We start from the raw sequence: 15,274 nt of genomic DNA on the forward strand, positions 1-15,274 counted from the left end.
TTATCATCATTTCTTCCTGCTATATCTGGAACAAAAGCCAGAAGCTAATGAGATATCAATTCTGTTCGAAATTTAAAGTCAAGACACTAAATAAATCACGCGCTCAACGACTGCATGTAATACATCGCCGCTGCTCTCATAATGGTTCATTGGCCTCTTTCAAAACTGATGGAATTGAGAAGTTCCGCCAGAATTTTGATACGGGTTCTACAGATCAGTTTTGAGGACCCCGCGATCGTATATTGTTGATCGAAATGGGTAAAAAATTGTATTGGCATCGCTCATCTATGTTTGCCTGGAAATGTAAAACATTCGGTCAGCAAAAAATAAGCGAGAAAAATGATATAAAGCAGTTTTGAGCATGTACGCTTGTAGATCTTTACAACAAAAATACCGACGCCAGACATTGCAGTCTCCATGGGCAGTTCAGCGTCGGCCTCGCAGCTAACACTAAGCATTCGTCGACATGCACACGAAGATCGAGTAGTAGATTAGAAGAAGGATCGACGGGCACAGAAGATCGACCAGATCATACCGGTCATCATAGGGCTCATCATGGCCGAGTGTGAGAATGTGGTCAGTGGCTTGACGTATGATGCGCGCTAGCTTAAAATCGTTAACATATAAAAATCATGCCTGACCGTGATACGGGACACCTGTTTAATTGAACTTGTTTGCATGTACGAGAGCAATGTGTGATGCGTTATGCCTGTTTGCTTGGCATTGCTTGTATGTGGAAGTCAACCGTGACGCGTGAGGCCTGTTCACTTTCTACGTTTCTCAAACAGAACACGGCCTCGAGTATCAACAGAATCCCAGCATGTTGAGAATCTCGGCACACCTGGGCGGCTTGTTGGCGAGAGCGCCCCACAGACGACCGGACTCGTTTAAAGTCCGTCCGGCCCAGGCGGTCGAGCCGTCCGTCCAGCCGGTCTTGCGCCACAAACGCCGCGGCCCGGCATGCGAAGAGGACTCATTTTCTGCAGAGAGCGATCCGTGCAGGCCGAGAACGGCACTGGTTCGATGCGACGCCGGTGGGCTGGAGCTGTGCGGCCTGCGAAAGTATTACGTCCGATGACTCGTGTTGGTTTTTACGTTGGTACGATGGGGGCAAAAGCTGGCACGAATCGCCCTGCCAAGCCGCAGTTACCTTTTGAGGTACAGTGACTGAACGGTTAGGTGACACCTGAAGACGCCGACGGCCGACAACATCCGTGTGAATCTGTGGACCACGAACTTGGGTATCGGTTCCACTGTTTCCACGGGACAAACTTCAGGGCTACGGGCGCACGCTAACACCTCCCGCATGGTCTAGTGGCTAGGATACACGGCTCTCACCCGTGAGGCCCGGGTTCGATTCCCGGTGCGGGAACATCTTTTCAACAAAAGTTTTCCGAGTTTTGAGGCTGAGCTGACCTCGTCGAACGGTACAAAGGGAAGCACTCGCCTTTCGCCACATCTAGCTGTTGTCGCTCTTTACACGACGGCACTGCTGTGAGCTGTCACACTGCGCTAAGCCGGCGGTTATTCCCGTCAGCAGCTGGGATATTAACGCCTGAGATGGTGACAACGGGAGGGCTGTCCCGCCTCTCCCATCGTCACCGAATCTAATGGGCGAGTCAGTCCGAGCTCCGGTGACAGTCCACCCCTCCGGCATCTCAGCTCCGGCGTCACCAGCTGCTCCTCACGGGGGGACAGCAGCCTGGATGTGTCGGCTTCGCGCTCAGTCAGCTAGACCGCAAGCCGCTTTCCTTGGCTGACTGTTTAACCGGTCGCCCACCCCCCCCCCCCCCCCCCGGCCAGCTAGTGCTCTTGGGTGGAGAAAGTCCAGTAAGGGTGTCACCGGACAGGGCGCGAGCCAGCGAAAGTCGTCCACTCGGTGCACAGCCACCCTGCAGCAGAACCAGCGCAGCGTCTGTAGCAGGGGCTGAGGCAGAAGACGGTCTGTTGTGCAACGCAGCGGGCAGGAGCTGGTCCGTGACGTAGCGGGCAGAGGCCGGTCCGTGACCGGACGCGCTCGTCCAGAAAATGTCGTGAGCGTCGTCGGCGACCTGCGTCTGTGAGAAAGCTTACGTGATGCCGAACACTTCAGTTTACTTCAGCTAGCTTTGATTTGAGGTTTAGATCGAGGCTATAGCAGACTGCCTATCAGAAGAAAAAAAAGGTTATGGTAGAGCGTGCATCAGAAGAAAGAACAGAACAGGCTCTTTAAACCCTCGCTATTTTAGGCGCTACCATTTGCTACCCTTTGCTGTGCACTTAGCCACAAATGTGTCGTTTCCACTTGTCAGCGACTGAACCGGTTGGTAAGCCAAAATGCTGTCTTCAGCCTATATGCAAGGAATGTTGGCCTTTGACATAGGCCAACCACTTGCCAAGTCACTGTCATTTCAAAGTCGGTCTACATCGACTTATGTCAGCCTCCACCTTGTATTTTATTTATGTATTCATTCAAAGTCAGTCAGTCAAATATTTATTTATATATTTATTTATGTATTTATTCAAAGTCAGTCTCCATCGAATTATGATATCTAGTCGTGGCAAACCGTCACATGCAGATCAAAGAGCGACACTGGCAAGCCCAAATGCGAATGAAAACGGGCAAATTGTGCTGGTGGGCCGCATGTTGTGTAAAACATTAAGGAGAGGTCAACATGAGACAATGACGTACGGCAACTTTTGAAAGGCACGCATGTCACCTGCATGTAAAGAAGCTGCGCTGCCAAGGGCAAAACAGTTAATAAAATTGGCGTAGTACTCACCAAGACAGCATATTATCAGAAGCCGAGAATCAAGGTCTGCTTAGTTCGGTGGATACGTTGATCATGCTAGCTTAACCCATCCCCTCTACATTGGGCTACGGTCACATCATACCGCTGTTTGTAGATCGGTTGATGACAACATTGTACATAATAGCAAACCAGACAAAAAGCGCAATCACATAGGCGTAGGAACGTTTCAAAAAGTGGGGATCCAAGTTCAGGTCGTACTTCAGGAACTTTTTCTGGAAAACAAGCCCGATGACCGGGGGGGGGGGGGGGAGAGGGCGGGAGTAAAGATGGAGGTTATCGCTCTTGATTCAAATGTAATGACCGTTATTCTAGATAGGCATCTAGAGCTGTTTCTCACTGGTGCACATTTTTGCCAATCCCCCTCATCTATGTCATTCGGGAAATAAGGCTATCCAGCTTCCCAAGATGATCGAGATTCTCCTTTGAAAACGGAGCCACAGAATGAAGGTCCTTCTGTCATATATTCCTTGTCTGACCCCTGCTCCCGTCCTTCGTCGGTAGCCACTGTCCTGGCCCGGCTGTCTCCGAATGACTGACCGCGAACTGATGGTAGGTCTGCTTTATTGTACATTTCTGGATCAGAATTGCTACTAATTGGGATGTAAAACATGTGTTGGACACATGCAACAGAGCCTTTTTCCGAATTATCTTCCCTTACGCCACACCACCACCCCAGAAAACTGCAGCCGGGAAGTTGCGTACTTTAGATATCAATTGGCCCTACGGACCTTTAATTGCCCGTCATTCAACGAAGATGGCTTGATTTGCTTTGTGCGTAGGTAGGGGTTAGTCCAGAGCCTTGCCAAGAGGAACACGGTGTTGACAAAAGCCCGCTTTATGGTGATTCCCCTCCCACAAGAAATATCCCCGGATATAGTTTAGTTATTAACAAGGTATGCGGTTTTCTTCGTTTCATTGTTATTTTTACGTTGTAACCAGAGCAGAAACCAGAAGCTACCGTGAAATCAATTCTGTTCGCATTTTAACAAGCGCCCGGGTGGCTGGCTAGATGCCATTCGCTTGGGTGGGGGTCAGTTTGACCACGCTGAGATCTCGGGAACTAAAAGAGCTAGAGACACCAAATTCACAGTGTGTGTTGATCTGTACGTGAACTCACTAATGTTAAAGTTTGAGATTCCTAGGTGATGACTTTCGGGTCTAATAAGGTCAAACAAAGTCAAATTCCACGTTGGCCTCTAAAGTGCTCCCAGAACCTAGATAACTGTTTCTAAGCAAAAGGTCACATGTTCAGTTAAGGTCAGTGACCTTGTTTGCTCTTTTGAAGGCCATGGTGGCCAAAATCATACAAGACTGCTCTGAGTTTTGCACTTGAATATGCGAGAAAGATTACGCTAGGCAGTATGTTTTTAAAAACAAAATGTTGACTTAGGTCATTTTAGAGCAGTGACCCATTATGACCTCCAAGAAGTCCATGGAAGATGTATAATGCGGTTCCTGCTATCAATAAATTCGAGATGAGCGCCAGAAACTGTCGCATACAGCAAACCCTGGAGTAATACAACAGTTAGTGTTGACCTTGGTCTGACCTTTATATCCTGACCTTAGATCAACGTAATTTTCTCACTGAAACTTTGTGTTGCCCAAGAGAGCATTTCAGAGATACATGGCTTCGTCTAACACTCCACTGTTGCATCAGATTGAACGATTACCTGGAAATTGACTTCGCTGAAACCATGGCCTGGCTTCGACCTGCCATAAGTCAGCGACCTTACAAAGTACATCCAAATGTCCTTAGGCCAGACGATCTGCTATTCAATTGTCTACAGCTATGCAAAGCATGCCGCAGCTGCGCCACGACGTTTGGAAATCATTCTGGAAAACCCTTTGAGGGGCGAGTCAATTTTATCCCCACCCGAGCACGTGTTAAGGTCAATGAACCGCAGAAATCAGGCGTTTAACGACGCACGGAATAAATCACCGGCCTCCTTAGTTTGCAGCGGCTTAGTGGACTCTTTCTAAACCGGTAGACTTTAGAAGCTTTTTCAAAATGTTTTATCTGCGTTTTATAGACATTGAGGACATCGCTGGACATTGAAATTTGAGAGTGAAAATTGTAATTATAGATCGAGTGGTCAACAATGTGCATTAACATCGTTAAGCCATGTTTGTCTGGAAGTTTTTAACCTTCAGTCAGAATCGATTAGTGATACAATTTACATAACGTGGTTTTTAACATGCTCTCTCGCACATCTTAGCAGCAAAAGCCTTGACACCAGGCGTTGCAGTCTCCATAGTCAGCGGAGCGTTAGCTCAGTGGTTAACTTTTCGTCATTAGTCACCGGTGGACGAAAATGAAAACGGCTCTGAAATTATTATCTCCAGACCTTTGAATCGGTTAGTAATAAAAGTTATGTGACATAATTTTGAGCATGCATAGTCGCAAATCTTAGTTTAAAAGGTCTCGACGCCAGGCGTTGCAGTCTCCTTAGGCCGCGCAGCGTCGGCTCAACAGCTAATATTGAGTTGTGGCCAACCGGTGGACGAAAACGATGACGCAACCGCAGCACCGCAAAGTAGTGCTGGAATCTGGTGGTGGAACTGGAAGAGTAAAGGTAGATTCCCTATTTTTCGTGTTTCTGGAACTATTAATCTGTCCAGAAGACGGATTAACACGGCGCCCGCTGTCTGGTAGCATTTGCAGTGGCCAACGCTGTTTGGCTTTACGGAAGATGCAACCCAGACCATCGCTGTCCTTGCTCTCGAGGTTGCGGGCGGGCATGTTCAAACCTTATGATGCACTTTTTCACTTACCTATTCTGAAGAAATGAGCGTTCTTAGGCAAACATGGGATGGCCTTGTTTGTCTCTTTAAAACTAATTTCGACGCACAATATTCAACCATAATGAGACCTCCACTCTACTCAACAATAATGAGGCCCCTTATTTCCTTCCAAGCAAGGGGCCCCTTGAGTGAAGCACCAAGGGCACATTACCGGTTCTGGTCAAGAGCTGAAGGGCCACTCCGTCCCATCGTGAAGCGTCTTCTGGCTGTCATTGCAGCGACACGAGGCGGGATCTCCTGGTCGATCCGGAGGCCATTGGAAGGATATACAACATCCATTTGTTCCCCTCGCTGACACGGGAGGCCTTCTGACCCGCGCAGTTGGCTCCGGATCAGCACAGAGACCCTCATTGACGCAACAACGTCCTTGATCGCCAAAGGTGGTGCAATAATTGTCACACAGGCTCAAGTTCCGTGTTTTCTGTTTTCTTCAGAGATATTGATGAATCCCTGAACGTAGATTGCAGACGAAAAGAGGTCCTAAGCTTGTATTAGCATGGCTAATCCATGTTCGTCCTAAAATGCTAAAGATTCAGTCAGAATTGATTACAGATAAAACGCTATGTAATATGGTTTTGAACATAAGCGCTCGCAAGTCGTGGCAACTCCAATGCCTGCACGCCCGGCGTTGCAGTCTCCATAGGCCGCGTGGCGTCGGCCTGAGATTTTGACATTGAACGATGGCTGGTAAGCAAACGAAGAAGATGACGCATCTTCAGGAAGATAGCTGGTGAGCGAGGTAAATCGGCATGTATATCTAAATGGGGTGCAAAAGTAGGCTAAACACAACCTTAATCTGAAAAGTGGGGGGGGGGCAGTTGATACTGCTGCCCCCCCTCGAAAAGTGGGGGCTATGGCTCCCCTGGCCCCCCTGTTCTTACACCCATGCGCAATCACATAAAAACGCATCATTAGCGAATGTTTAACTGTCCTGATGGCTCCTTTGGTTGAAGTATTTGCTTTTCCCTATACACACCTGATATGCGGTGGGTTCGTGTTGCTTTAGGTGCCAGCTGTTTGCTCTTGATGGGGATGACTCGTGGCTGGTGGCAGAGGCCGCGTTAAAGATCCGGTGACGCCTGAGAGCAGGGCGGACGGTATCCAGCACTGCTACACGATAAACCTCTACCAAGTTGAACAGGCCACAAAGTTCTTGCCCTTGACATGAAATTTTACGATCGAATGGTGAGGGTCAGGACTCAGGAAGCAAGCACTGCTCTGCATAAACTCTAAACCCATAAATTCATCCATTCAAAAAAGTTCGCAGACTAAATATCTAAAAGCATATTCATGTTCATGTTAGTCATATTCAGCCATGCTTTTAACCCGACATGGCCTAGCTTAAACATATCTATATAAATTACTGTGGGAAATTATGTGGATAACGTGCCCTGATGTGGGAAACCTTCTGGACTTATTAGATGGATAGTTCAAACTACTCTGCACCTTAAAAAACAACAAAAGGGTTGGATGCCTACCCCCCTACCCTCTCCCCGCTCAGTACTGCGGTCAATTGCCACTAATGAAAGTGGGCCCACGCGTCTGTACTAAGTACTTAAAGAAGTGCTTAAAACAAGTACTGCACGGCACAGTATTTTGGAATTAAGGATTATGCACTGCCTGCCTCAACGTACGTATGTGAAATAGCGCTAAAAAGCGAAAGTCGCTGTTTTCCAACCGGTGCAACCCGGCGCGCGGCCCGCGGGGCATTGCCGGCCGGCATGGGACCGGGCCCGTGCATGCTCAGACGGCGGTCAGTGCTGAAGGAGGTCGTAACCGCCACCGGTCCGCTCGTGAACAACTCCGACTCTGCTGAGCCCGTCGAAGTGGTACGGGGCTCAGCACGATACTACCTCTGGCTCTGCTGAGCTTGCCGAAGTGATACGGGGGCACAGCACGATACCAACTCCGACCCTGCTGAGCTCGCCGAAGTATTTCAGGGCACAGCACGATACATTGCCAGGTGAGATGCGTCATGTTTGGGGATTGAGCGCTTTGCTGCGTAGAACTAGATTTCCCGAAAATGTAAACTTTAAGCCGTCCAGACAGTGAAGACAAACTTACGATTATTTCTATCATACATGAAATATCTCCAGTCGTAATCTATGTGTTGCCCATTAAACATTAAGTTACGTGGCAAGTTGCCCCGCTCTCGAGCTTGCGCTGTCATATTCTGTGATGCTGACTTAAAAAGCTCTGAGGGAAATTCTACGGGTTGCCCTTAGTGATGGACAGCCAGGGGTGGAACTTTGCGTTTTTCGTTGGGGGTGGGGGCGGGGCATGAAACCTTGCCCATCCTATTTCCGAGTTGCATCTGTTCGCGAACTTTGTCCACTTTACTCTGCGGCCATCATTTTGACTCAATATAAGAGAACCTTCAGCTCCTGGTTTTTCGGTGTTATGCGCCTCAAAGCTTCTTGCGTTGACTTCACGACCTTCGATATAACAGGAGGTACTGATTAAACGACATCGCAGTGCTTAATGTTTAACAACGAGAATATTCACGGTGTTCAACAGTTCATCTATTCAGAGGATGGGCACAGGAGCAGCAGATGGACGTTTGTACTTTTGTAATGTTTCTTCATAGATATCATAGATCTTCATAATCCCAGCTGCCACCTACCTAACATCCTTGTTTTGATACCTAGAACTTGCTTGTTCATGCATCGCACGTGTTACATTCCTTATTTTAAAAGTAGGAAATTTTCGCGCATCTTCAAGACATTCAACACATGCAGCATAGTATTTGAATATCTTCATGTTAACAACACAAAACATGCTACTCATATTCCAGGGGGCTGGCCGTAAAGCGTCAAGAGAGAATATTGCGTCAAAAGTCTACTAATTGTAATAGGTTCGCCGCTTTCTGCTACAACTACTAACCTTTCAATATTCGTGTCACGGCATGTCTCTTGGACGGCATTGCGAGTTAGACAATGTACACAAGTCACTGTTTTTGCATTTAACCATTCACTGTGGGGTTTGGCCGCGGTGCCCGCTCTTTCCGCCAGGATGGGTGGCAGGCGTCGCCATGTGGCCTCAGAAGCACCAAGTGGCAAGTGACACCCCAATGACATACAAACATCCATTATGATGCAAGCAACTTCCAAAACGCAACTTTTTGCGGGTTTCGCTTTATGTGAGTTATTGGACACTGTCTTTATTTATTTTTTTTTTGGGGGGAGGGGTTAGTGTCTTTCTTTCAAACTGAAACCAAATTGTGAGTCCACACAAAACCTTAAATCATCTTTACGTAACAAACTGGTAGGGTATCGGCAGGCCAGGCTCACACGGCCAAGGCCAAGCAAAATATAATGGTGGCCCAGCCAGAAATTAGGAGGACAGTCTAAGATTGGGGGGGGGGGGGGGGCGGGCCAGGCCAGCATTTAGGGAGGGGCAAGCCCAACATTGGGAGAGAGGCAGCATAGCATTTGGAGACCCTTGCCCCCTCCCCCAAGGAGATGCGAAGTCCACCCGTGAGCAGCTTATTTATTTGCACGCACCAGATTGGTGACGCATTTACGACCGTCATGCTCCCCTGATATTGAAAAGACCCAAGATCTCTGACATCACCTTTGTTTGTGGTCAAACAATTATCGCGGACTTGCTGACGGCCAAGTGGTTGACTGTGCAATGATTCTTTCCATTAGTGCAGTGTGCACTATCTCATACCCTAATTGGTGTTCTGCATCGTCCTCCTCAGGTAGTCACCGAATCCAGACAACTGCCACTGACTCGAGAGGATCCATTCAGCATTCTCACCCTGGCGATGACGGCTGTGCTGGCGGCTCTGCTGCTGGCCGGAGCAGCCACATGCAGCCCCCTGTACCTGCAGCGACCGGCTCGTCGCACCGCAAACGCCCCTCCCCCGCCAGTCGTCTCCCTGTATCCCCAGCGAGCTGTCATCGCAGCGGCGGTGGGGACGGCTGGGCCCCCACTGCGGGGTGAAGTCGTCGTTGCGCCTCGCTTGATGTCGTGGAGGGAGGCATCGAATCCGAATGTCGTTCATCAATACACCCTACGCAAAATCGGATCGGGGTCGCCGGTGCCCGTTCGGCGACGCTTGCAGGCAGAGAAAGGCGCGTATACCCAACGCCTGCGAAGAGGTTCAGCAGCTCGACAGCCTCCCAACCAGAGTACACCACGAAAGGAGATGGCTGTCCCGTCAGCACATGACAAGCATTCCTCGCGGGCGGAGTTCGCGTTGACAGCGTTCCCCTCCGCTGCGGAGATGGAGAGTTTTCCAGCAGGCGTGGAAGAATGACTGGACTGGGTCGTCCTCGATTTCCTCGGTGGATGAATGCCATGAGTCGACCTGTTTCTTCTCAGCATGCTCAACGAAGGGTTGTCAGTGCTCCCCCAGCTGATTTTAGGAACTCCCTACAATGGCACATCACTGCTCCGACAAGTTCCACGAAATCAGCGCGGAAAGAAGTCGCAGCTCCATTGGTGCCATGCCGACATTCCCCGCAGCAGAAGGTTACCAACACGTCACCACCTCCTCAAGAGTCTTCGCGGGGGGACGGCGCAGCCCCACCTTCGTCTCAGCACAATCTGCAGATGAGCAGCATTGCGCCGTCCGTGAGCTCACAGCAAACGGAGGGAACAGCGACCTCGGCGAACCGCAGCAGCTACCTGAAGGGTGAAGTCAAAACTCCAGCTCCACCATCCAGTGACTCTCAGCAAAATAACGTGGCAGCGATATCGCTGTCGTCACGGAACGCCTCGCAAAAACAAATCCCAGAATCATCAGAGAACGACGCCATTGCGTCTCTCTCCCCTGCGCCACTTGAGGCCCTTAGCCCACCTGTACCGCCGACGACGCTCTCAGCCCTCCCTGCAGCATCGCCCTCCCCGCCAGCGCCCATCATCCACTCCGACATCTCGGCACTCGCCGTCGGCGTCGTCGCCACGCTCGCCAGAGGGCTGACCCTGCCACTGACGGCGTCCGCCGCCATCTTGCTTCGCGTCGCCGACCTGATGGCGGTGCCCTTCCCGCGTATGGGGGCGGCCATTGGCCGGGCGTCCGAGGCGCTGGAGGGGGCGGCGACCGTGGCCACGCGCATGGCGCCCGTCATGGTGCCCCTGCTCGTCGGCACGCTGGAGGAGGTGATGCTGCAGGCGGCCAAGGCGGAGGCGTCCGCCGGGGTTGGCAATGCGTCGAAGTGGCTGAAACTGAGCCATGACGGGGATGTCATCACATCTAGCGACGTCGCCAAGAGTGGGGAGCCTGTGACGAACGCAGAAATCGCTGCAGTGCCCGGCAGTGCGAACGCGACGGGTTCGCAGGCCGTAGGGGCGGTGATGGACTTGAAGAGGGGCCGCGGAAGAAATTTGTGTTTGAAAAATTAAGAAGGAAATTACTAAACTTGGCGGAGAAAGAACAGTGATGTAGCTTTATCGTGGATGTTTGTGTGTGAAGTGAATTATAGAGAATTGCCGCGAACTGAGAACTTGGGAAAATCCTGAGCATTATTCCGGGCGTTGTCACAGAGCGTGGATCGCGCCAGTAGCGGTAGGAGTTGGTGCAGCAGAGCAACGCACGAGATACCTATCGGGCGCTTCTTCTAGTGATCTGCTGCAAACATCTCGAGAGGGAAAGGCACGGACGCCGCCGTGTCCATCGCGTTCTCCGCCCCGGGAAATCATTGGTGCAGGGGCTGGATTAGTGCTTGCGACAACGAATGTGTAAGCGAATCTGAGCCAGCGATCATCAGCTGGGCGAGTGGGTAGGGCAGACAGCGCCGACGACAGATGTCACAGTGACAGCGCGAAAAATGTTTCGGTCTTCAGTGTCCCCGGGGACGAGGAAGAAAAGATCGAAACCGAAACTGACTTAACAACAACAAGATGAGGTGGTGGTCGAATGCCATGCTAGAATGCTCTGTGAAGCAAGTTGTGCGCACGTAAGCTTTGTTTGCGATTTCGCCCCGCATACGTGATTTTGAATGAGGCAGTTTTAGAAGAAAGCCGTGCAAAGGTGATGATCATATGAGCGTTTTTAACGTATTCTACTAATGATTGGGAAAAACATCGCTCACAGAACGTCAAGAGCGATAACGTCCGAAGTTCGAAGACATCGGAGTGGCTCATCCAATCATGCTGTTACGCCATTTACTTTTTGTTTCATCCAGCTGTATCCATTCGATGTTCACTGTTAAGGTTGTGTTAGGGATGCTGTGATGAAATGCCAGTGGTAACGTTGGTTTATTGCGAAGAACCACAGCGAAAGACGCTGAGCGACCGATAGCCTTTGATGACATCAATCCCGTACAATGTAAGGGACAGGCGTGCTCGAGGCACTCACCGACTAAGTGCAGAACACTATACATACGGGGGTCTTTTTCCTTCTGTATGAATCGAGATGAAGTGTTGTGTTTTATTGTGCTCCGCGCAGACTGTCGTTACCCGAGATGATCCAGGAAACAAGCACCCACCACTAAGGAACACAGCCACCCTTGCCCGCGAATAGACAGAACTGCCAACATTACGCCATTCTGGTTACGAACAGGAACTGTCATACAAAACACGTTGACGTACGACTCATATAAATGCAAAAGAAACGCCACAATTCTTCTGAAGACAGCCCTTTGTCGGACAACGCAAAGTACATGTGGTAACTGCCGCCTCCGTGGCCTTGGGGAAAGATGCTTGACTCGTAATCCAGCGGCACTGGGTACGAGTCCCAGAGTGGGCGCATTGTTTGACCCGACTGAAATGGAAAAGCCAGCTGGCAACTGGCCAACGAGGTTCAACCCAGACCCGAGGTGGCCGTGTCGCAGCATTGTGCGGCGCGTAAAACCCTCCGCATTCCCGTCTGGCGAAAGGGCGGAGGCAAAATTAGCTGTTGAACTGGACGGTACGCGTGGATGGTGAGTTCGGGATACACGCAACAATGCTTATGCTTAGCAGGTACTCTGAATCCGAAGTCATCCATACAAACCATTCGGAATAAATTTATAAAAAACTGACGAATCATTAGACGCGTAATAATTAGCAAACGTTACACAAGCACTCTAAACTCACTTTTTGTTTCCTGAACGGGGTGAAATATTCTTCCCATTAAAAATGGGCTTGCGGTGGGAGCTCTAATCACTGAAGTACCCACGATATATAACATCGCAGAACATTTTTGACCAATATTATGTCCATGCCAAACAGTATGCTTGCTTAAGAGACCAACTCGTCAATTTTTTTCCATCACGGGGTTGACATTTAGTTTTCGGTCAACATGGCCATGACATTTAAATAATCTTGTCCTCACAACTGGCACTTCAGGAAAGACATCGAAATAATGGTAAACGTGAAGGTTGAGCCCAATAGGGCTGTTGATGTGCTCGAAGGCGGTGCGATGATGCTCAGGAAATCGTTCTGTCACGGAGTGCATGCATTTCGCCACATAAGTGGCAGGTCTCAGGTCAGCAGCGCAGCTGGCTGGGTAAATTGTGTTGTTGGTGGTGCCGATTTCATCAGACTCGGATGGAATGCATGCACCTCGCTTGGTGCTGCAAATTGGGCCCGTTCGCCACGGTTTTGACATCCCTCCTGAAATACCAGCTGGGGGGAAAGTTATATGTAGGTACCACGACCTTTAAAAACCATGTGGTCGCGGCGTACACGTGGCATTCGTGCATTCCGGTCTCTCCTGATCGCCACATTCTCGTGGCTTCAGTCTGTGGGGTAACGAGATCTCACCCTACACCGTCAGGCTATTCGTGCGCACACGAGCTGCCGTCGTGCAAATTACACTGGGAAATTTATGTTCTCATCCTCCAATTAGGGGTGAGATGTCTTCTCAGAATCAAATATCGCCGCATACGATCGTATCACCGAGCTGTCACAAAAACACCGAGCGTCTGTCTATGTTGGACAGATTCAGAAAGTATCCTCCCTCCCTATGTCATCGGCGTTCAGGGCTATATCCATGATAATCGTTTTTCACCTACTGCTCTGCTTTCCCATAAACCTCATGTTTCCTCAGACCTACTTCCGGAGACCAAGCATTTTATCGATAAACCTGAGCTTGAACACTGTATAAATTTAGAGACCTTGGCATGACGCTGGATGCGAGACTGACATTCGCTTCACATGCCTCTGACGTTGTAAGTGGCGTCAATCGAACACTTGGTTTGCTTATTCGGTCCTTCCAAGTCGGTAGCAGCAGGTCAAGATTTAATCGGATCGCAGTGATGGCTGCGTATTTTGCAAACGTGCGACCGGTTTTGAATATTGTGGCGTGCTCTGGGCGGGGGGCCGCCAATGCCCACACAGTGCTTGTCGGCCGAGTGCGGCACAAGTTTCTGATTTGGTTACTAACTCATACATTCTCCGGACAACCAGCTCTCTTCCACATGGCAGTCTTCTGCTTCACTTCCAAATCCTACCCTAGCAGCACGATTTACCCTTTGTGAGAAATGTCTACCAAGGTAAATTGCATTCTCAAAACTTGCTTAGTTATTTCTCCTTGCTTGTGCCGCCTCGATGAACCCGCAACCGAACTCGCCTTGCTGTACCTCACGCTCTTGCGCGGACAGTGCAAAGTGGCCTGTTTTGCAGACTGCCTGGCGTTGAGAACACTTCTTTAGCTAACAACACTAGTGCGGACATCTTTCATGACAGTTTTAGCATTTCAAGAGTTCAAGTGATCACGCACGTTTTAACTCCGTGGTATCTTCACTTAACTTTGAGATATTGTCATCCTTTAATTACACGTATACTTCTGTGTGCTGTATATTCATTGCATTGTATTCAAATGATGGAGCATACTCAACAGGCTGCGGTTTTCGACCTCGAAGACTGTCTCCGTCCGCTTTCGTCGACGCCGGCGTCAGTGTCCTGACATGGTGCTTAAGCTTTATGGACAGTCGATCCCCTGGAATACGGCGGCACGGTTTTTGGGGTTACATTTTGATAAGCGTTTGGCCTACAAGGAGCATGTTATCATTCTGCGTGACAAGTGTTTTAAGACCCTGAACATATTGAAATGTGTGGCATGAACATTCCACGGAGCAGATGGGAAAACACTTTTAATGTTATACCGTTCACTGATACGCTCTAAGCTGGACTATGCGTGTTTTACATATGATGGCGCCTCTGAGTCCGTAAAACGCACACTGATTGCGGTCCATCATGCTGCGTTGAGGATCATTACTGGTGCATTTCGTACGTCTCCGACAGCCAGCTTCCTTGTGGAAGCCAACGAACCTTTGCTGGCTACCCGAAGAAAGTTGTTGGGGATGCGGTACGCTTGTAAGCTCGCGCAATTTCCGAACCACCCAACACACGACTCTGTGTTCTCACGCCACACATCTAATGTTTTCCAGCGCGATCAAACAACACATGTGCGCCGTTTTGTGTGCGTGTTCGTAATGCTTTTCATGGGGGCGGCTTAAGTTTTGGGGTGTGGCAAGCCCACGCAGCCTGCCGACCGCTCCGTGGGTGAAAGTATCTCCAACTGTCGATGTTTCATTGTCGGAGGTTCGGAAGCAAAATGTGATTCCGTGTGTTGCCGGATCAACAGCTCTGAAACATATCAAAACATATCGGGGGTTCACAACTACGTATACAGACGGCTGCAAAACGGATACGGGTGTTGGTTCCGCCTTTGTGTGTGGCCCCGATATGCGACCATTTACATTGCCAGCCCATGCGTCCGTGTATACCACAGAGCTTGTGGCCAT

The 15,274-nt window shown here is 49.8% G+C and overlaps 1 non-coding gene across 1 annotated transcript; it reads left to right on the forward strand.

Moving 5' to 3' along the window:
- The first annotated feature begins 1,300 nt into the window (after nt 1–1,300).
- On the forward strand, nt 1,301–1,372 carry TRNAE-CUC (transfer RNA glutamic acid (anticodon CUC)). Its single transcript has one exon. It is a non-coding gene; the product is annotated as a tRNA-Glu (tRNA).
- The last annotated feature ends 13,902 nt before the right edge of the window (nt 1,373–15,274 follow it).

This window comes from Pollicipes pollicipes, unplaced genomic scaffold (assembly GCF_011947565.3).
Source record: "Pollicipes pollicipes isolate AB1234 unplaced genomic scaffold, Ppol_2.1 Scaffold_3949;HRSCAF=4635_pilon_pilon_pilon, whole genome shotgun sequence".
Classification (NCBI taxonomy): Eukaryota; Metazoa; Arthropoda; class Thecostraca; order Pollicipedomorpha; family Pollicipedidae; genus Pollicipes; species Pollicipes pollicipes.